The 23859-nt window shown below is 41.0% G+C and overlaps 1 long non-coding RNA gene across 2 annotated transcripts in view; it reads right to left on the reverse strand.

Moving 5' to 3' along the window:
• LOC128780469 (uncharacterized) overlaps nucleotides 1–23859 on the reverse strand; it is a 346265-nt gene that overhangs the window by 252661 nt on the left and 69745 nt on the right. Inside the window, exon 3 of one of the 2 annotated variants that reach the window (XR_011650986.1) lies at nucleotides 294–336. The exons of the other annotated variant lie outside the window; for it this stretch is intronic. This is a non-coding gene — a long non-coding RNA (uncharacterized lncRNA). The remainder of the gene's footprint in view (nucleotides 1–293; nucleotides 337–23859) is intronic. 2 annotated transcript variants of the gene reach the window in all.

Here is a 23859-nt window from a genome sequence, read left to right on the forward strand (position 1 = left end):
GAAGGCATTATAATTAACTATTGTTTTAGGTGTGAACATAGTATTTATGTTTCAAAAAACCATGAGCTCTCATCTTTAAGACATATACATTGAAAAAAAATTTAAGAGAACAGAGTTGACATCCTTCATGCACCCGGCCTCCCCCTGCACAGGCAAGGAGAGAAGAACTAGGAGAACAGTGACCATTAGGATCTTGGGACAGCCCAGGAAAGAGCAAGCGCCAGGTGCTAACCTTGAAGGGAATCAGTGCAATCCTTTATCTGGAAATCTTCTCCATCCAGAAAGTCTCTTACCTGAACATGCGGGTGTTAGCACCTCTGAAGTCTCCTGAGAGTACTAGGAGAGAAAGGGAAATTGAGTCAAAAGTTGCAAGAATGTACAGAAGGAAACAGAGTAAGGTTTCAGTACACATCTCTGTCTACCTACAGGCAATTTTGGAAAGCTGTGTGTTTATTAAGATTGGCCTTGGAGTTGACTGCTCTGGAGCCATGTCAGGGACTCAGTTCAGAATGGGAAGCCGCCCTCCTTCCTAGAGAAAACTGGAAGCATCTAGAGACACACGGTTGGTTGTAGCACCAGCTCTGCTAGTCCTATTCTAAGGCAGTGCAAGCACGACATTCTCCTGTTCTGGGTCTAGACTTTATTATCCGGAGAATGAAGTATTTTAGACATTCTCTATAGTGACTCCCAAAGCTGATAGTACATTACATTTGAAAAAGTACTGGCCCTAGGATGTAATCAGAAGAAAAGAAAGGGAACGGCCATGAATATATATCCTAGACCCTACACAATTATTTCTGTACGTTACTTTATTTAATCTCTAAAATGGGTTTTGTAAGGTTAGTCTTGAAGCAACAGAGGCTATGAACAAAGAGACTGTGGCTAAGCCTATGCGATTACTTCCCAAGGTCATAGAACTAGCAGTAGCAGAGCCACAGATCAAAACCAGGAGCTGGCTGATCCTAAGGGAGAAGTTCTTCCCATTAGACCAGGGATTTCAACCTTTTTCATCTCGTGGCACACATGAACTAACTACTAAAATTGTATGGCACGCCAAACAATACATGTTTTTTGCTGATCTAACCAAAAAAAATAGGTATAATTTTGTTTCATTCACACCAGACAGCTCTTGTTCTGTTGGCTGCTGTAACTTTTTTATTTGACGGTCTAGGGGAAAAGAGGTCAGTGCCCCTGACTAAAAAGTCAGGCACTGCATATTTTCACAATTCTTACAGCGCATCGGATGAAATCACTGCGCTACACCATGGACGATTGACTCAGGGCAGTCCTGTTGCTGGAAGAGTCGCATTAAAACCATGAACTTTGACTCCAAGATTGTATCAAGGGTTATTTGGTTTCTGTGTCCCGACTTATCTTTTCAAAAAGTCTGATATCTTATGAGAATGTATTTGATTATAAAATAACTTCCAAGAGAATACCCAGTAAAGTTAGCTTATAACACTTCTATTTTTTTCTGTCTCAGCAAAACATGACCAAAAAAAGTAGGCAGAATCTTACAACATGTTCAATGTACACTTCTTCTAATTTTTTATTCAAAAAATTTATATTTGCCTTTCTCTAATAGTTCTCACATTTTAAAAAAGTTTATAACAACAGGGTATGTCTGGACACAAGGAAGAAGCTTGGCAATTTTGCTCTCTCTTAAAACCTTTAGAGGCTAAACCCCAAAATACTCATTTTCTAAGCACCTGGTTCCAAAAGCAAAGTTCTTGGCAAGTTGTGAAACAGTCAACTAGTTCACACAATGGCCATTTCTTTTTTTAAGGAGAAATAATTTTCTAGGGGTTAGCACTATACTATATCCCTGTTGGGCCAAGACAGTGACGCAGCTTCCGTGAACACACCGCATCCAGCAACCGTGTGGCTCACGAGGGCTCGAGGTCATTTTCTCTCACACAGGAATTCACAGAATTGGCTACGCACATTTCCTCCCGTGAATCAGGTGACGAGACAGCCTACTAGATAGATCAGTGGTCTGATCCAGGACACAGCTGCTCTGCTCCCTCCAGGCTTAAAATAATCCAGCACTATCAACCTCCCCCATTAGGTGCAATTAATTTTATGAAATGGAGAAAATAAGCATGGGTAAACAAAATGGCTGACACACACTTCGCACGGCAGAGGCACGGACCCTGCACAGGGCACCAGCTGACTTGCAGGTGTTAATGAGGGGGTTCTGGAAAGACTGCATGAAAGAGTAGCCTCCATTTAGCCAGCCCTAACCCCAATCCAAACTTTTCTCCCACACCTCGGCAGGAGGGCCTTGCTAATTGGAATGTGCTGAACACGTGGCCTGGAACGTCTTTCTGGAGCGCACATACCTCCGGAGTCTCCTGAATCTCTCTCTCTCTCTCTCTCTCCCTCCTTCTCTCTCCCTCCCTACCTCCCCCCATATCCCTCTGCCCCCCTCCCCCTCTCTCCTCCCTCCCCCTCTCTCCCCCTCCCTCCTCACCCCCACTCAGATTTCTTAGGCCTTAAAAAATCTAACATGCACAATAATAAATGTGGTTTTAGAAATTCAAGTACATGTTGTGTGATGGTTAAAAAAACAACACAGGTGGAGATCGTTTTTATAACACAATTTCCCCGTAGGACGGACGGTAATGACCAGAGATAGAAACGACAAAGCTGCCTGGTGAAAAGGGGCCCTCGATCACATTAGCTCATAGTTCTAAGGAAGACGGTTGCTCTGAATTTCCCTTTACACATAGCAACTTCAAAAAAAAATCCCTATTTTTGTAGTACATCTTTATGTAGGGAAGCCTGCGTGCCTTTGAAGGCTCAACACAAAACAAACAAGAGTCTTTACAAGTCCTGTCTGACCACCCAGGGAGAATCAAATAGTATTTTTTTTTCCTCCAGTAGGCCACCCCAGGACACCACGAATAAAAAGGAAAATGAGGAATTCATCATGTAACTGGGATGTATTTTTCTAGTGTAGCCGCTACACTGCTTTAATCTAAACATTATGGTATATTATTCACTAGCAAAGCCAAAGGAGGGCTAATTATTTGTTTATTGAGCAGTAAGTTTTAAAATAGCAGAAAATAGGTTAAAATCAAGAGGACAGGAAAGAGGGGGGAAATTAAGGCATTTTCTTCTCAAAGTCCTGCGAACTGAGCAGGGATTTTTTTTTTTTTTAAGTGCTGATGTTCCAAATGGCAGGACAGTGGAGCCAGGGCCGGGTGCTACTTAGTACAAAGGCCTGGGTGAAACTCTCAGAGGCTCAACCTCAGCAGACACTGGGGAGGAGTTTTCTCAGCATCACACACATGAAAGTTCTTTAGAATCAGAAGAAGGCCTTACAGTCATAAACATCCTGAAATACACTCCTCTAGTCACGGCCCGTTCCTGCTCAAAATCTTCATTTGGGCCTCACAAAGGCGAGATCCTGTAACCAGGCTCGGAGAGCCTCTCCTTTCAAAGCCCAAGCTGCCCTGACAGGCTCTGTTTCTACCACGTATTATCATCGCTGGGCACAGAGTTCCAGGCCCCCTGACATCCCTGCTGTTGCTCAAGGGCGCAGGCACTTGGCACCTGGCCAGCCATTGCGGATGGTCTTTCATTCATCTGAGGTGTCCTCATCTCTCTTCTGACTCGACCTTGAACACATAGGATAACGTGGGGTTAACAGACCTCCTCCTGAAACACAGCTCTCCGGATTAACAGCCAGATCACCTTCGATAAACTACTTAATCTCATTCTCTGCCTCAGTTTCTCCATCTGCTAAATGAAGATAATAAAACCTATCTCACAGTTGTGAACTTTAAATGAGACAAGGATGATAACTGATACTCATCAACTTAGTATGTTACTTCCCTCCATTCAAATTAAATGCCACCTTCTCCCAATCCCCAAGACTTCCTTAACACTGCAGCTAAAAATAATCTTCCGCCTTCTCTAAATCCCCTTCCAATTTCCCTGCAGCTGTGCTTAGCTCCCGGTCACTCTCCAGTGGCATTTTTGCTAGCCTTCTATATATCAGTACACCTACCAGACCACGTGGCTTTTGGAGGCAGGATCCATGTTTAATTCAAGTCTGTATTCTTTCCAATGTCTTACACAATCAAACTGTGAGAATCTCAAGAATCCAGGATTAAAAGGACCCTTTATATAATTTAGACAAAACCCATTATTCTATAGATAAGAAAACTGAGTCCATGTGAGAGATAAATGACCGTGCTGCTAGTCAGTAATAAAATGTCTTCCCACATGACAAACATGAACAGGTGGATAGATGGACAAATGGACGTAGGGACAGACCAACCAGCCAGCCATGAGCTATAGCACCGAAGATACTGTAAGTAATTCAAACTCTGACCCACAATATAATGGCCACCTCACCACTCATGCTTGGTTTTGTGGGGGTTTTTTTTTAGATTTTACTTATTTATTTTTAGACAAAGGAGAAGGGAGGAAGAAAGAGAAGGAGAAAAACATCAATGTGTGGTTGCCTCTCATGCACCTCCTACTGGGGACCTGGCCCACAACCCAGGCATGTGCCTTTACTGGGAATCGAACCGATGACCCTTTGGTTCACAAATTGGCACTCAATCCACTGAGCCACACCAGCCAGGGCACTCATGCTTTCTTCATCTACTAAAAAAATTTTTTTGCCCTGTCTGGTATGGCTCAGTGGATTGAGCGTTGGCCTGTGAACTGAAAGGTCACCGGTTTGATTCCTGGTCAGGGCACATGCCTGGGTTGCAGGCCAGGTCCCCGGTTGGGGGTGCGCAAGCCGGGCAACCAATCTTGCATGTTGCTGTTTCTCTCCTTCTCTTTTTCAGTCCCTTCCCCTCTCTCTAAAAGTAAATAAATAAAATCTTTTTTAAAATATTATAAATGCCATTTCTTTAAAATTCATGATGAAATCCAGGTCAATAAAATTCACCCTGCAAAAGGGTTCGAGATGGTATACCTCTTCAACAACAGGATCTCTTAATTTAAAATATAATTTTAAATAAAATCTTATTTTATTTAAAATAAAATCACTTTAAAAGAAAATACCTAAAATTTTTCAAATAAATAGCAGCTCACCTCCACCTTGTATAAACTCATTCATGCCACAACTTTTATTGAAAGCCAGTGCTGTGGTGCCAGTCACAAGCTTGTCCCCACAGACAGAAGATCCCTGTGAAGAGCTCACAGCTCAATGTCATTTCCTGCTCTTCTCCATTCTGCCAACTCCATCTGTCCCAAAATTTATTCAGTAAGGTGCTGTACCGGCATGATAAACCCTATCACAGACATAATGAGCGAATTATGGAAAGGCAGATTGCAAAGCACTTGGCAAACACTTAAGTCTGAAGGTTTTGGATATAGGAGCCCATTTCCCTTCACTGTAAGATTCAGGAAATGTTGCAATCTTCTCAGATGTCAGGAAGCTCCAAAGACTTGGGGCACGGGAAGAACTTCCCAGAATGCCTCACTACAGAGCCACACAACTGACAGGAAACAGCCTCGGGAAATATTCTGTAGTGTTGCTACATGTTCAAAAACGCCCACCTCTATCCAGACCTCTTAGAACTTTGAAACTAAATGGAGATGCAATGTGGGTAATACACCAAGTAGAAAATTATGGCGTGGGATTGTTGGGACTGGAGATCGATGAACAAAGTAAGTTCATAGCAGTTGAAGACCACACGCAAAACAGTTCTCCACAGCATTATGCTAATCGCTGTCCTCTCCCTGGCAAGCTTTCAGGGCACGCTGGGAGCACCCAAGGTGATTCAGGGAGGGCTTCACTGTGGCACAGGCTCTGTCTGAGATGACTGTGACGACGACGGTTCACATGTCACTTCCCCTTAAGTTGTCTCTGACATCCTGTCTACGGCAACAGTACTTCTGGTAATATCTCCAGCACCATACTCCACTTTATTTCTTCATAGCAATTACTATTACCTGACATTAAATTATATCCCTTTTTTTTCATTATTGCCAGTCTCCTCCGGCAAAACAGAAGCTTCTTGAGGGCAGTGACTCTGTTTTCTTTACTTCTACATTCACAATACATAGAACTGTATGTGACACAAAGTAGGTGATGAATGAACATCGATTAAATGAGTAATTGCTATCCACTTCCCAGATAGACACTTATTAATGGAGCCCCAGTGTTGTTAAGTTACTAACATGGTTCCTCTTCCCCAATACAACCTTATTGGGTATAAAGTAAAACCCGGTTTGAACAGAGCCTCTCTCTGCTGATACCTGAGGTACCTCAGGAATAAACCCAGAGGATGAAAGAAGTGTTTCAAATGATTATACTGGGACAGCCGGCCAGTGGGCAGAGGGAGTGACCTGGGCAAGCTGGGGTGGAGAGTCACTTTAATCCTGAAGCAGAACCAGATTTGAGGAGGGACACCTTTGATTCGAGTCACTGGGCCACTGCAGATGCAAAGGGCACACAGCCTGCTGCTGGGAGCACACAGGCTGGACTGGAGAATGCCACCCTGCCTATGGCAGTGAGGAAGCTGCAAGGGGTGACATCCTCTCCCTCGGGCCATAGGGCCCCACAGACATCCATCATGTAGGACAAAGTCAAAACTGTCCAAGAAAGCCTAGAACTGGGGACAAAGATGAAAGTCAGGTTGGAGGCCTTCGCTTTAGAAAACAGTGTGCTTATTGATCAATATACAAAGTATAAAGGCCTCGCTGGACAGAACTCTATGAAGCCAATGAAAAAGAATACCCTTAAAATAAGGCCGAAAATCACAGTAATTTTTGCATGTAAATTTTTAAAACTATAGTAAGGTATAGTTTCACCTTGTATATCTTTCCTTCCTTCTATTATAAATCCCTTTTTCCTGCAAAAACCAGAATTAACAACATATAGGTTTTTCAATTCGAAATTACTTTAACTTTTCGCAAGCACATTTGTGTAGAATAGAACTTCAGTTCAGCTGTAATGTATTATCTGAGAAGTCTTTCTTCATTTATCTTGCTAATTCAAGAATAATTCAACAACATAACAATTGCATACTGGATCCTATTCTCCATTTTTTTCCAAATAGAGAAATTTTCTCAAAAAAAAAAAAAAGCTTTACATGAATACATTTTAAACAATAATAATAAACTGCAATATGTTTAAGGTGTAGGCACATCCTATAGACAGAATGGTCTTTTGGCATGCTCTTCCACTGTGTGTGTAGGAAATGCAATAAGCACATTTGAAAGTGTCGTATTTTCTGTACATAATAAGCAAGCCTCACCTTCCCCCATCTGGAAAGGCTGATTTGAAGGACTCCCACCTTATCTGACATGGTCTCCAGACATGAAAAGGACAAGAGTGAGATCGTTACAGCCTAGAAGAGAAACAAGCACTAAATGAGGAGTTGAGGAAAAAAGAAAGGGAGAGCGGGAGAAAAGGAAGTAGGGGCAGGGGGACTGGAATAAAAGACTAAGCAGGGCCGGCAGACACAAAGCCAAGAAAGAGCTCAGCCGCAAACAACCTTTCGCTCTGTAATCACAGTGCACCTCTCAGATACCTTCAGACCAGGAACCAGTTTCCTAGCGGACGGCCAGGACTCTCCTGGAAGATAATTTGAGCCATTTTTTCTTTTTCTTAAGAATAGCAGCAGCATCTGCCAAAATACTCCCTTGACCTGCCCATCTCTTTTTTTCCTCTCCTGATAGGAGAGCTCTCCTTCCATCATGGAAAACAGACCTCTTTGCTCCTCATTCTACCCCCATTTTCAACCATCATCAACAACAAAGATGTTATCATTATGAAGGTTTGTCAACCTGTGGCCCCATGCTAGACACTATCATCTGAACCCCAACTTCCCAAAGAAATTACTGTTTGGTTTTATAAATTTTACCACCAGAAAAACCCCAGGTACATATCCTATTAACAGCAGGTCTGTGGCTTTGGGTACACAGGGCAGCACATTTTATAAGTCCCTAAAAATCAAAGTGAGTCCTCTCCCACTCAAGCACTGTCTGCCGGTGCAGGCCTGAAATAGATTTCTAAACCAAGTCTTCCTGGGGAAGGTCCTCCTTTCTTCTTTTTCCAATGCATGGGAGTTGTTTTTGCAGTCCTGAAAAAGCACGATCTTGTTCACAACACTGCCAACCAGAGCTCAGTAAATATCTGAGCCCTGTCTTACTGACACACATGAAGTAATTATGTCCCAGGAAAATTATGCCAGACACATCCCTTCACCCAGGGAAATGTTCAGGTGCAAAAACTCATAAATGGAAAAGAGAAAGGGGCCCCACGATTTCTGCTTCTCAAAGACAGAGGAAGTCTTCCTTTCAGTAAATGCATATGTTAAAAGTTCATTTTTCTTCAACACATTTCTATTCTCATGTTTTAAAATACTGTGAGCTCTGAATTATCTTAGTCCAGAAAATAAAATTTTCTGGGATTTTCTCGTAGGGAAGTTCAAATGATAGAATAATATTTGATATTTTCAGTTTTCCTGAAGATCAGAAGGGCTTTCAGAATAATGCATTTTTTCCCCCTCAACAAAGGCCATCTGCAAAGCTGAGTGTGCTGAAAAGAATCATTCTGACAGTCTTAATGTATTCTTTTCAGGAAAGCCCTGTTCAGAGAATTCCACAGAAAAAAAAAAAAAAAAAAAAAAAACACTACCCCAGGACAGCACCAATTTAATCATTATAGCTTCTTGTAAATAAATGAGGACAAAGTATTTTCTATATATTCGAGATATTAGAATGAGGAGGACATAGGAGTGATAATCTTGAATATTATATATTTTTCACTTTCCCTGGATGGACCAATATTAAAACAAATATTTGAAAGACTTGCCGGTGTTTCAAAGACCATCTTACAGGAAAGGCACTTGCAGAATCCTGCTGGAAGACAAAAATAACCCTAGAGTAACAAATATAAAATTACGTCATCATTGTTAACTGAGAACAATAAGCATAATAACAAAATAATTATAGGATGATACTAATATACCAAGGCACCTTTCATCCAGGACTCAGAATGTTTTGTAAATATTCTCTCTTACTGAGATGACACAGCCAGGGAATTAGAATATGAGGAATTTTAATGACTCATCTGAGGTCCCGCTGGTCAGCTGGAGGGGTAGACCAAAATGCAAATACTTTATTGTGGTCTACTGATCTAAAAAAGTAACCACGTAATTATTTCAGAGGTATTTCAGAACTACTTTCATATTAGTCTTTCCATTAAATTCTGATGTTGCCCCTTTTTCTGTTTCTATTCCCCCCACCACAGCAAGGAAGGTATAAGAGAACCCGAGAAAGTTTCTAAATGATCTCCTTGCCTGGAAACTATCTATTCATTGATTGGTCAATCAATCTATCTCTCTAACTCCCTTTGCCCTACACCTGTCTAGCACAGGAGATAAAGCAAAGCTTCCTCAAACACTGACCTTATCACATTCTGCCCCAGGACAGGAAGTAAGATGGCTCCCCATTGTCTGTCAGAATATTTAGAGTTCTCATCATCCACTTCATGCTTTTGTCATGTCTCAGCATACACCTGACACAAAGACATTTCCAGTTCTCTGCATCCATCCCCTGACGTGTTGTCCGTGCAGCAGTTACCTCTGACTAGAAAGTCGCCACATTTCTTCTTGCCTGGGCTCCTAAACACACACCCAGTGGTGAAGATACTGGAGTTGAAAAGAACCCTGGAGCCTGCCTAGTCCAACCCTGCCACTCTCCCCACAGAGCCAGCATTAGAGACACCCAAGTTCTCCTTCACATTTTTAGGGATGAGGAATTCACTGCTCTAAAAAACAGTGCTCTGTCAGGCATTTTAATTATGAGAAAACTCCTATTTGAATTCTGAATGCTTAGCTGAATTCTTAGCTGTATGCTCCCTGGTCCATCCACCCAACAGGCCCAGTACTGCACCCCAGATTGATCTGTAACAAATCCACTTCTGTAACAAAATGGTCTTTGCAAAGAATACCCACCATTATTAAAAAGGTTATTAAAAACTATTAAGATCCAGATGATATATAATCTGTAAAATAGACAGATTGATCTTTTGAAATAAAGACTAAATTTTCTTTTTTTTGTATACTTCCACCAAAACTACATATTACAACAGACTGAATGAAGAAATAGGTATGAGAATCCAACTAAATCCTATTATACCAGTATTAATATTGGAGATTTGAAAAAAATAAAACAATGCTACTCTACACACTCTTTTGAAAATATACTTATAAAGTATGTTATTTAGTTTAACATATAATAGTAATGGATTTGTTATTGTTTCTAAAGTAATTATTAAATATTTTTTAGTTCTCAGTTTTAATTTCTAATACTATAAATATCAATGAATAAAGTTCACGTAAACTAAATACAAAAATGGGCTTTGCAATATTTGAAAACTCTCTATTATGTTTGTCCCTTAATCTTCTCAACTCCAGCTCATTTGCTGCCATCCTTCAACTATGCCTCATGGGACCTGGTTTGGAGATTCTTTGCCATCCCAAACCCCCCCACTTCGGTGCTGCCTAACCACTATTCACGTCATTCGCAAAGAGAAATGACCATGTCTGTGCAGCGCGATGGGGAATAAGGCACAGGTTTGGGGCGCACTGATGAGCTTGGGGACTCTCAGCCTAGGCCCCTGCCCGAGGCTGTGGGTCGATGGGAAGCTTTATGCTAATGTTTTAAGTTCCTCTTAAAATCTGGCAACCAAAATTGAACCCATTCTGCACAAACCATTTCAAGTCCAATTTATTTCATCAAACTGTCCCCCAATAACTAAAGCCAACGCTTACTTTCTTCTTCCTGATTACTAAGTGCGTTGAGCGGAATTTGAGATCTGACTATATTTACTTTAAGATTTTCCTAAATGAGCACCTTATTTCATGTATATCAGATTCACGTTCCCCAAATGACTACAACTTCATAAAGGGTTGTATATCATCATCATTATCGTTATGCCTGCAAGTACACAGTGCTGGTCTGTGCATGTAGGAGGGCCTCCTGTATGTATTTGCAAAACTGATTATGCAGCCTCTGGACCGGAAAGCCGTTGCTTAGAGGCTATGGTCTGGTTCAAAAGATATAAACCTCACCTGACGAGGAAGTTTATCATCCTGCCTATTTATTCAGACAGAATCTAAACAATGACACAGACTTTCAGACTGGAAAACTCAGTACAAATAAACGCTTCCAGACAGGTCCAGATTGAAAAGGAGGGCCGTGGAATTCCTTCTCCATATCTGGGTTATTAGGCCCAGACACTCGTCACTCAAGTTATAAACACTCTTAAATGACATGGCATAGTTTTATTTAAAGCTCTGTTTGTTTTCAGATTAGACTTTAACATTTAATAAATTTCCCACCAGACTAGGGTAAGAGTGGAGAGTATTTTCATTTAAGCTCTACTTCAAGTATGAAACTCAAGCTGTGCTAGTTAAAACAGGCTCTAGTTATAATTCAGCCACACAGTAAGGTCAAGACTCTTGGATTCCCCTAATCCTCTTCCTCCAGGGTTGAAATGCCTGGGAATTCAGTTAATTTACATATTCTTCCTTGACCACAAAGCTGAATCACAGGGTCCTAGCCAAACTCTTGTCTCACTCCTCTGGAGCGAGCTGACTCATCATCCCTGCACCACTCAGTTCAGAATTCACCTCGGAGAGAGCACACTTGAAGGTAACAATCCCGCCACAGAAACAGAGGCAGGGCCTTCCTCTCCTGGAGGTGAGACCTCACTTTTTCCCTCCTCTCCCACTTCTCTTCGTGCAAGCCTGGGAATTTGAAACTCTGATAGATTAATGAGAAGTCGGCACTGATCCCTCTGGACCCGATCCATTTTTAAGTGAGCTCTGAGAGCTTGGACAGTTTACAGATCCTGGAAGAGTGAAATATGAGGAGAGAAAAGGAACTTTGACTCATGCAGAGAGACTGATCTCCGGGGCTGGGGAGAAGCGAAGGGAAGAGAAATATTAAGATAGGATGCATAATACAAACTTAATTGACTGATTGTACCACTTGAGAATAAAGATGGGCTTCTCCATTGAAGTTTGAAAGTTGAGTAGTTAATATAAACTTGTAGTTTCATGAAAAGCACAAAAAAAAGTCTTGTGGCCAAGGACAGACAAAGGACTTCAGTGCTGCCCTTGAATTCATCTTCACATTCACTGGGCTTGTCCTGTCTATGCAAGGGAGTTAGCATACGAGAAAAAAATAATTTTACATGGAAAGTAAAAGATAAGGTAAAAATAGTTATACTGTGAAACAGACCAAGTTTACCCTTCCTGCCTTTATGAATCCCATGCAGAAAAAAGTGACAATTCTGGGATGACCTGGGGGAAAGGGCAGAGCAGGCCTGAGGCAAATTTTTGAAGCAGACCTTCAGGGGAAAATTGAATCCCAACTCTGGTTCTATCTCTAAAAACAGAGTTTCTACACAAATCTATTCTGTTCCCTAGAAGCCAACATTATTCTGAAGTGCCACCAGCCCATGAGTTTGGCCAGTACTGAGGGGGTCTACCAATTCTAATTCTATAGTGGTACCTTTAAAAATTAGAAGGGCAGAGGGTGTGGGGAAAACAAAGATTGTTCATTTTGCATTAATGTAAGCATTCTAGTCTACATTAATATCTGGTTTTTTAATCAGTAAGTAAAATAATTGGAAAGAAATGTAAATAATGTCAGATCACTACCTAATTCAGTATAAATTGAGCACTTAGTAGGTGCTCAATAAATTATCTCTGAGTGAACCACTGATTTCTTGAAAACATCAGATTTTACTAAATGAAGACAATAAATGGAAGATCGCCTTTTCACATTCAAGGAATGTGGGAAAAAGAAATCAAAATTATATTACTGCTTAAATCTCTCACAGGACCATGACAAAGGGAAATGAGAATCTAAAAAAGAAATAATAAAAACATCTCATGATTCACAGTACTTATGCTGCATCTCTTTCAAATTAACTGATTCTGTAATCGGTTGCATCACCACTGTGAAATGAATATGGCTCAGAAAGATAAGTGGACGTTGTGTGAGCTGAACCCCAATTGTGCGACGGAAGTTCTTCTGAGACAGTGGGCAAGTCGTGGGGGTGCTGTAAGGTAACATTAGGAGGAACGGTTCCAGTCGAGCTGCCTTAGTATGAACCGCGGCTCCTACAGGGTTGTTCTGAGTGTGCACAGTGCTCAAATTTTCTCCACTCCCTACCAGGGCTGACGTTAGCTCCATCCGCGTGCCTTTCCACTATCTGTTTTTGCTGACTATTGTCTGTGGGCCTGGTTTATAATTTTTCATTATTTCCAAAGACTTCCTACTTCATGAGTATATCTTGGTGGGGTTATTGTTTTACATTTAGAAATAAACCAATGTTTTTCTAAATTACTTAGCTACTAATTCATGGAAATATCTCAGTTTGGGTAAGCACTTTAGAGTTTTCTCAAGTTCCACTATTTAAAAGAAATTCAATTTTATCTTCTCACTGACCCATTTTAATGTTTTTAAAGCACGGGAAGTCATGCTGCATAAGGTTGCATTGCCCTGTCCAATGATGTCCAGCAAAATAAGGCCAAGTGGACTTCAGACAAAAGTATCAAACTTCACCTGAGGGTTTTTTTTTCTTTTTAAGATTGTATTTATTTATTTTCAGAGAAAGGGGAAAGGAGGGAGAATGAGAGGGAGAGTAACATCAATGTGTGGTTACCTCTCACATGCCCCCCACTGGGGACCCGGCCCACAAACAGGCATGTGCCCCGACCGGGAATTGAACCGGCAACCATTTGATTCGCAGGCCAGTGCTCAATCCACTGAGCCACACCAGCCAGGGCTTCATTTGAGTTTTAAACAAACAAAACCCCTCCCACTAAAATAATTCAAAAGGTAAGATTAATTCTGTACATCTCTGGAAGGCTTCATTTCTCAAGTTACAAAAGTGACTATCTTTGGTAAATTCCTACATAGACAACACACACAACGTCTCCTTGTTGGCAGTGCTTGCAGTGGATTTCCAATAAATCCACTTTGTTAAAACACTTCTCATTCACTTCAACTTTGGGGCTGAAAATAAAGATACACTATATTGCTCTTTACTACATTAAAAACAATCTTCAAATTACTTTTACATAGTGATGTTTACATACGTTTGAATAAATGAATTTTAAATTTGTGATTCACATAGGTAAAATAAAATAAATTAGTATTATTCCATCCAGGCAGACCAAATCAAGGTGTTCAGGGTCTTCAAGAATGCAAGGCTCAAATATGGCTCCGGTTCTACTCACAATAAAACAGCAAAATATGCCTTGAATGCAAGATGCCCTGGTGGGCAGGCTTCCTCAGGTCTTCGGGACAACCAAACATATGCAGGAGCCTGCTGGCTCTGAGAGGCTAGGAAGGGGCGTGTTCCCTCTGTGAATGTGGAGAGCAGTTAGGGAGCAAAAGCCCCCTGTGACTGAAGATGCACCGAGACAAAGGGCAAGGGAACAATCCAAAGCAGATTCCTCTTTACAGAGGATGGTCTTTCAGGCCAGTCCAAGCTGCTCAAGATGTTAGTGCAGCCCAGAGAAGGCTTTGTCTTGTCACTGTTTGTGGACCTGTAAAGACAGAGTGCATTTTGTCCTTTTGGGGTGCTGTTAGCTTCAGATTTTCTATTTGAAAAATGTTACATGCCATATCCAATTCACATACATGCAACCCCTAGGGCTTGTGGAATTCTTTAAATAAGTCAAATAAATCAAATATGAAACGCCTTCTCTAACGCTAATTTAATTAGGAGAATTGATAAGTTTTGCTGCATTCTTTTAAAAGAAACTCCTTGAATGAATTATGATATATCCATTCCGTTCCATCAAATACTGCACTGCCATTTTAAGAATGAGGAAGATCTAGATGTTTTGGCTTTGGCTTTGGCTTTGAGATCACAGTGTAATATATGAACATGTGGGGGAAAGGCAAGTATCACAAGAAGCGGCTTAGTCACTCACATACATCCGGGGTGCCTTACATGATAAGCAGGTGTAAGCATTTAAAGGATAGATAGATGTATGGATGGATGATGTTTTAAATGACTGCTCTATAAATTTAATAACTGGTTTATCTGTGAACAATTTAGTGTTGGATTTGGTCAGTAGTGGAAGAAAAATACAATAGTATTACTGAAAACTACATCACAAGCCTTCACAAGCAAGTTTAACTGCTTAGCAGGTATGAGTCAATTTCTTTGCAATGACAAGATTCTTCTATATTTTTGACTTATTCTACTGCTTAAAATAATAACATCAGTAGAAGAGCTAGGGTTTTTTCTCCCCTTTCTGTCCCGTCTACACTATAATTCTTAGGCAACTTTCCTATTCAAACTAATTTTCAAAACACATCGGAAGAATTTATTCAGACCAGCACATTCCAGAAAGAAACAACAAGAATTTAGTCATACTTATTTTTAAAGATTTTATTTGTTTATTTTTAAAGAGACAGGAAGTGGGGGGGGCAGGAAAACATCAGTGTGTGGTTGCCTCTTGCGCACCCCCTAGTGGGGGCCTGACCCACAACCCAGGCATGTGCCCTGACTCAGGATCAAACCAGTGACCCTTTGGTTCACAGGCCAGCACTCAATCCACTGAGCCACACCAGCCAGGGCTAGTCATGCTTCTTTCTAAGGATTTAAAATAGTCCTGGCCCCCTACCCCAAAGGAACTCAAAATCAAAGTTTTATGTCATTTCTGTTGTAGGCCCTAAAGCAATCCTGAGGAGAAAAAGAAAATAAATAACCTCTAGGCAGGGTGCTCTGACTTGGGGTGAGAAGGGGAGCGGGCAGCCCTTATTTCTCTTATCATCAATCAGAACTTGCAGCATATCTAACCAGATAAATAGTCATAAAAGTATCAAAAGGGTTTCCCTTCCATAAAGGTGTTGGATATAAACAAATAAAATATTTATAGGCTCTTAAAACACATATTATTCCTATTTCTGCTCTCTTAGTAGACAACAACTCTGAAACACTTAGTCTTCATTATCAGAACAATAACCACCCATCTGAACAGCTAACACATAATCTTTTGCCAATATTTAGTGAATAAATTATGCTGGGTCATTTTACACTATAGAGTTATGCCAACATCATTGATCATTTCTTCTTTATCACGTCCTTTCTTTCATTAAAATAAATAAAACTTTACTTAGAAAATTCCTAGTTCTAATGTTTACCTATACTGTGAAAGGCACATATTTTTTTCTTTTAAAACAAGCCTTTTCTTATTACTAAACTGCACTCTGCCAGAATCCACAGAGTTAGCGCTGTCTCACTTTTAGCTATTCTGAATGCTAGTCATCTTTTAAGGATCAGCTTAAATTATATCTTACTCCCTAACAAGGTTCCATGACCCCGAGCACCCTCTTAGAGGAATTCCTGTTTTGTTGTTATCTATTATTTTGGCACTTAACTATAAACTCTTTTATCCATAACTTTAATGCTTCAAATATCCAAGGATTATCTTTCCATTTGACTCTAGTTCCACAGTTTCTGGAAGGAGCAGCTATGACACACTTTTTTCCTTTCCTTCCTTACCACATACCAGGCATTAAGCCAACACTTGTTGAATGAATGAATGAATGGATGGATGAGTGAATGAATGAATGAAAGAAAAAATAAATGAGCACACACCATGCCTTTTCAAAATGAGCTTTGGAATTAACCACCCATGTGTTAAGGTGATTTTCCCACAGATGTTCCAAAGTCCCCTTAAATTAACCAGCTAATTAAAGGGAGCAATGACTAGCATGTTAAAATGACAACAAAAGGTTGTTATATGTTGCACCTTACTATAGTACATTTAGAAATATGACTTAGTTAAATATAATGCAGTAATACTGATGTTATAGGGTAGGCTTTTAGATTTGTATTTTTAGAGTTCCATAGTTGGAGGTAATACAATCAATGCAATATATATTTAACTACGTAGTTAAAACAAAAAACAAAAAAAACTACACATCTCCTTACAATATCACATGCCCCAAACAGAAACTTTTGGCCCAAACAGATGAGCTGCTGCTTTGATTTTCCTTGGCTTGAATGAGGCTACAGTTTTCCAGAGGTTCCCAGCAGGTAGCCTTGCAATGTTTATAGGTGTGCTTTGATGTTTATAGATGTGCTTTCATGCTGATCTCCTCAGTCCTGGGTGGGCTGCAAGAGGCCTGAGTGGCCAAAGCCCTGGAAACAGCTGAAGCCACTGGGCAGTCATCTTCGGCCACATGCAACCTTATCTATTTATTCCTGCACGCGTGCCTTACGAATATTTTATGCGTGCCATAAATGTGGAAAAGCATGAGAAACAGCCAGGATGACTCTCGTCCTCTGTCGCTGGGTTGGTTGGTACCTGTGCCTTCCCCTTTGGCACAGATGGTCAAAGCAATCAAAGCCTGCTGTAACAGGAAACAAAAAAATCCCACAGACTGCTACAAGACAGATACATAGATGGAAAGCTAGCTAAAGGGCTTAGAATTTGAGAATATTCTGCACAAGTGTATTTGTTGTGGGGAAAATAAGTATTATTGTAACAGCTGGCCCCAGATCTCTCTTGGGGAGGGAGCTGGCTTTATTTGGGAAGATATCTTTCTGAGCCACTTGAGGGCAAGGGGAGACTAGAGAAGGATTGGCAATTTATAAAACCCTGGAGTCTGTGGATAAAGGACAGCCAGTAACCTATTAAAGAAAAGGAATGTTCACTATAAATTTTAAATCATTGGCATTGCTGTGATTCTAAACTCCCTCAGTATCACCAAATTTCCATTAAAATCTCTATACTCCTAACACGTTGTGTGATTTTCTTTTTCGGTTAAAATCATGGCAAGGAGCCTGAAGCTCCTGTTTGAGTTTGTGCAGAGAGAAGGGGAAGGCTCCACAGGAGGTGAGATGAACAAGATTACGAGTTTAGCAAGATAAGGAGCTCAAAACAAGAAATGGCCAGAAGATCCCTGAAAACTCAGACATCTTGAGAGGGTGGTAAGGAAAGTGAGTTCAAACTTCTCAAAATCTACAGAATGAGGATATGAGGAAATCTTAACTAAATCTTAAGATGCAAGTCAACAGCTATTCAGGTAGATTCAAAGTAATAGTAGAGATAGGATGTAAATGAATGTGTAGTAAGAGATGCGGCTGGTGACACGTAATGTTCCTATCATGCATATGAGTGTGCAGGGTATACAAAGGAGGCTTCATTTAGCTCCAGGCAACCTCCGTTTAAGTAGCCTCCCTTAGATCCTCAAACTTAAATGTTTCTGAAGTCCAGATGTGACTTTATTGTATGTGCTTTGCTGTAAAGTCACCAATCACACAGATACTCTCAGAGCTCTATAAAAAACCCATACTACTACTAATTGCTTGTCTACTAACAGAGTGATAAACAAGTATACACCTTTGTTTCTAAAAGATACAATATTTTCATTAAATTATCCCATTATTAATGAAGGAAACTGACCTTTGCCCATGTGTCTTGGTTGGTTGGACCATGGTCCTCTACAACAAAAGGCTGTGGGTTTGATTCCTGGTCAGGGCACATACCTAGGTTATGGGTTCGATCCCCAGTCAGGGTGTGTGTGGGAGGCAACTGATGGATGTTTCTCTCTCACGTGTCTGTCTGTCTGCCTCTCCCCTTTCCTCTCTCTCTATAAAAGCAATGAAAATAATGTCCTCGTGTGAGGATAAAAAAATAAAATAAAACAAAACAAAATAATGGAAACTGCCTCTAACCTTCATGCACATTGGGTTAATAGATTGATTTGATCTTCTCATGTAACTATGAAATTACTATTACTGACCTGTATATTCTGAGTTGTATTTCCAATCATTAGAGCTGTGTCTGGCACTGAATTATTCACATTTTCTTAACATAAACCACGTGTTCAATGATTGGCATGTTGCAGACAGCTGGGCAAGGGAAGAGCCAGTTTCCTGTCTAGTCCATGATCCCAAGCTACAACCATCCCACAACTGAGAAGACTGTGTCCCAGATCTTCTTGAAAGTATAGAGTTGTTTACAAAGACACTCAAGTTGTCGACCTGCTCATTCTGATTTCAGTAGAGGCTGGGCTTTTTCTGCTGGAGTTTAAAACCAAGGTAAAAAGCAACCAACATGTTTTTTGAACCAAGTTATAGTCTTTATATAAATGCAGAAAATTTTGACTAGAGTAAACTATTTTTAGTACCTGTATTTTTAGAGTTCTCAAGGGGAAAAAAAGATCTTTTGCTAAATTAGTCTATTGTCTGATCCTCCTACACTCCACCAAAGCTGATGGTGTCAGAAGCTAGCAGTGAAGTGGTTAAAAGCTCTGCTTCTGTCTTTAATTATGTATAGAATGAATGTTCGCATGCACACTTAGTGTGTTCACAGAGCTACGGAATAATCCACGGGTCTAAGAACCTCTAATTCCTAATTGACACAGCAGTTTTTAATAGTATTTTCATAGTGTTCAGTAAAAACATTTAGATTGCTGTCTGTTTTTTAAAGGCCCATAATATGAAGTTATAATTAAAGAAATCAACTGAGATCCATTTGGAACACATTTTTTCTTTCTGGAAAGTCACTCATGCTCACATTTGGAAAACACAATGGTGATTTTCATAGCATGAGCACATTTGAAAACTTTTCTAAAGGAAAAAAAACCCATGTCTTTGTGGTAACAGGTTCCTTCTTAGATAAATATGCCACAGTTTATGACTGGATAGATCAGATTCCATAGCTTTTCAGTTTTAAAAAAAGCATCTTATACACCATTGTATTGCAGTAAATCTGAAACTTGCATGCAGACAAATGGAGGCCATCTTGAAAAGTAAAAGAAATAAATTACTTTTGTAGAAGAAAAGAATTATAGAGCACAGCTACGCTGAAAACAATAGCTATAGGCAGAAAAAAATGACAAGACATATAGGAGCTCATTAAAAATTCAGAGGATATTGGAAAAGGCCAATTTAATTTGCCCACCTTCACTAAATATGCTGAAAAACGTTTGACAAATACAACATACTAACTGTGTTCTATAAAATTTAAAAACTCACAAATTCTATCTTCCTCAGTCTCTGTTTCTTAACAGAATTGAGGGGCTAAATGCAATCCATTTACTGAAAGCTTATCTAGACAGGGATTGAAGAGAATACAGATGACTAGGGAAAATATTGGTTAATGTGGCATCAAATGATCACAGCAAATGTTTTAAGTTACCGACATTCCTAAAGGCAGTGACGTATATGCCTCTTTACCTTGCCACATTCCCAAAGGGTTGGAGCTAGCTAAACTGCTCTATGGCCATCATAAAGTCACGGATATTTAAGAAATATCAAAGACCCTAAATGTTCTTCTGGTCCAGCCCTTTGTTTCCTGGCAAATAATTGCTGTTCCTTGTTAGGAAAAGACTCAGATCTGGAGCATTTGGGTAACTTTCTCTCCTGACAGGGCTGCTCTCTTCCTCCTCCCTACCTGTCAGCCCCCAACACCCAGTCAGCTCTTATGCCATCACCCATTCATATTTCACTCTCATTCATAATGGCCACAGGAAGAAGAAAAGGTTACAGCCCAGAATACAAAAGCTCAGTGTCATTCAGCATTTATAGGGGCTGCTGTGTCTAGGGTACTGAGAGAGAATAAAAAAGCAAAAAACAACCCATACCCTTAGGAAGCGTGAGTGTGAAAATTTTTAAAAATGGTTTAGTATTGACAGAGAAATATACCAGGAATCACTGATGGAGAGCAAGTGGAATAAGAAGGTACAAGACACACAGAGAACAGAGCCACGGTCAGGATCAAGTGCTTCTGACAAGGGAAGGGGCCTCCCTGGCCAGGGATTTGTTGGAAAAGCAAGGAAAGTCACTTGCAAGGTGAGGAAAGACTTGTGCAAGCGTAGAATTGGGAAAATTGAATTTTCTGGGGCATACTTTAAATAGCTAATGTGACCGGGACACTGCTACAATTCCTCAAACTTCACAGGCAGCTCCCAAACCGACCTTCAGTAGCACAAACATTTTAGTCATCCCTGTGGGTCCCAGTGTCAGTCAAATCCTCACCCCTCACCCCAGGCTACAGTCCTTAGAGTCCTCCCCAGCCCTCCCCTTCTCCCACTCCTCAGCAGTCACACTGGCCTGCGCAGGATTCCTCACACCAAACTCTTTCCTGCATCGAGGCCTTTTCTTTGCCTGCTCCCCCACCTGAAAAGCCCTCCCCTCTGATATGCCCAGGACAGGTGCCTTCTTGTAATTCAGACCACAGTTTAGATCACAGGCCTTTTCACAGAAGCCTCACCTGATCTCCCGTCAGCAGCGTCCACCCTGGAGCCTTCCCATACATGGCCCTACCTTAATTCTCCACAGAGCCCCATCTGTCATTTCAATATTTTATTATTAAAATGAGTATGGTCAATCTCAATTAGTCACAGACTTTCTATTTAAACTGGCCTAACTTGCTAAAATGTATTTGTAACCCCCAAGTCAATACTTTTGGCGCTTTCGCGGTCAGTGCCGTTTTTGAGTTCCCGGACACGCACGTGCCCAGCTGAGCTACAACAAGGTGATGCTCCGTTTTCCTGTTTCAGCTCACTCCGTGAACAAGGGCTCTTCCTGCGGTCTATTTAGTGCACACGTTTCACCTGTCTTCTTTTTTTGTCTGTGACTTTGCTGTTTACAATGCCCCCAGGTGTGGTGCTGAAAAGGGCAGGAAGGGTGTGGGGTGCCTTAGGGAGAAAATACACGTGTCAGATGAGCCTCTTTCAGGCACCAGTTGCAGAGCTGCTGGACATGAATTCAACGTAAAGAAATAAACAATATATACTAAATAAAGTGTCTCTCAACGGAAACACACACAAAAACGGAGTTATGTGTTCTTCAGTTGATGAAGCTGCGTCCAGAGGCTCTCAGGAACCTAGCCCTACATTTCCCCTAGGAGCAACGTTCCGTTTCCGCTAATTCGGTGTTCTCAGTGAGTTCACAGAGAAAAGTTACCGCAAATAACAGGAACGGAATGCATTTACTTTTAACGTATGTGTTTTATGCACTTTTGGAGTTCTCCAAAGACATCTTGCTGAATTCATCTATTTTGCTCCGGCCAAACCAGACATTGGCCCGTGGTAACAAAAATAACAGAAAAAAGATGGAGAGCTTCACTTTTGTCCTTAATTAGGTTTCCAATAAATTTCTGCATTCAGATGAAGTGGGTTCACACAGCCATGACATTCTTTATTTTCCTGGCAAGCAGGAACCAGGTCTGTCTTGCCGAGGGCTGGGTCACCATGCTTAGCACAAACTGAGCTCTCATTAAAAATCTAATGAATGAAAAAAATACTTCACGCCAAACAAAACCCTGTATCTTATAAGTGGGCTCTCATTAAAAATCTAATGTGAAAGGCCCTGGCTGGTGTGGCTCAGTGGATTGAGTGTGAACCTGTGACCCAAAGGGTTGCCAGTTCGATTCCCAGTCAGGGCACATGCCTGGGTTGTGGGCCAGGTCCCCGGTTGGTGGCGCATGGTGGGCAACCATGCGTTGATGTTTCTCTCCCTTTCTCCTTCCCTTCCCCTCTCTCTAAAATATAAATAAATAATATCTTTAAAAAACTCTAAAATATAAATAAATAAAATCTTTAAAAAAATTTTAATGAATGGATGAAATACTCACTTCATGCCAAACAAAATCCTATTTCTTATACTTATTTCCCTTGCAAAAATATAGAGCAACTCTGAGGTACTAAATTCTTGCACCCACTTCATTTGATGGGATAAAAGTTTTGAAGCAATTATGCCACAGCAAAAAGATCAAGAACTTCAACAACAGTGACTTGAGGTTAAATTCTAACTCTAAACTGCTACCTGTGTGAGCTTGGATAGTTTATATTTTAACTCTCAGAGCCTCATTTTTCTCATATTCAGGCATGCTTTAACTCATAATAAGGATGCACTCTAAGAAAGGGACCGTGAGGCTACTCCATCATTGTGCAAACACTACAGAGTGCACCGACACAAACGGAGATGGTAAGGCACACACCCAGGCTGTGCGGTACAATCCATCACTCCCCGGCTTACACACATGTACCGCATGCTACGGTACTGAGTATTGTAGGCAACTGTGACACAATCGTATTTATGTATCTAAACATAGAAAGGGTACAGTAGAAACACAGTACAAAAGATTGTTTTAAGTAGTATGTCTGTATAGGGAATTTACCATGAATGGAGCTTATAGGACTGGAAGTTGCTCTGGGTGAGTGAGTAAGTGAGTGAGTGAACGGGAAGGCCTAGGACGTTACTGTGCTCTACTGTCAACTTCATACACACTGTCCCACAGGCCCTCCCCCTGCTTCCTCCCGACAGGTCAGCAACAGGACAGCAAAGCTGTCCATGCCGCTGCAGGAACAGGGGTGTGGGCGAGGCTGACTGGAAGCATCGAGGAGACACTGGCCGGGTGAGGCACGGATAGCCAGCCACCGTAGTGACTGGCAGGGTCAGTACACGTAAGAAATCAGGATGGAGACATGAAGGAACATAGGCGGCTGTCACAGCAGCATGGTTTGGGTTACCGCCCGTTGGAGCAGTGGTCAGATTAAGGAGCGTACGTACTGTCCATTTAAAAAAAAAAGAAAAAGAGGGTATTTAACATGGAGAGCTGTAGAACTGAGGATGCAATATTTTGCCTTTGAAAATTTGTTTTTGGTTCCATTAACCCTCTCTGACTCAAAGGGCTCTCTTTGGCATTGATCTGATGGAAGAAATAAAACTTACCCAAGTTTTACATCATTGGAAGGACAGGAACAGCCTGGCCCCACACTACCAGAAAGCTTTACTGCAGTGGGAGTGGCACTTAATACTTGTTAAGGTAGCCCCTGTGGACCTGTGTCCTAGTGCAGCTCAGGTCCTCAACAAAGAGTTTATAG

The sequence above is a fragment of the Desmodus rotundus genome, chromosome 3 (genome assembly GCF_022682495.2).
Source record: "Desmodus rotundus isolate HL8 chromosome 3, HLdesRot8A.1, whole genome shotgun sequence".
In the NCBI taxonomy this organism is placed as follows: Eukaryota; Metazoa; Chordata; class Mammalia; order Chiroptera; family Phyllostomidae; genus Desmodus; species Desmodus rotundus.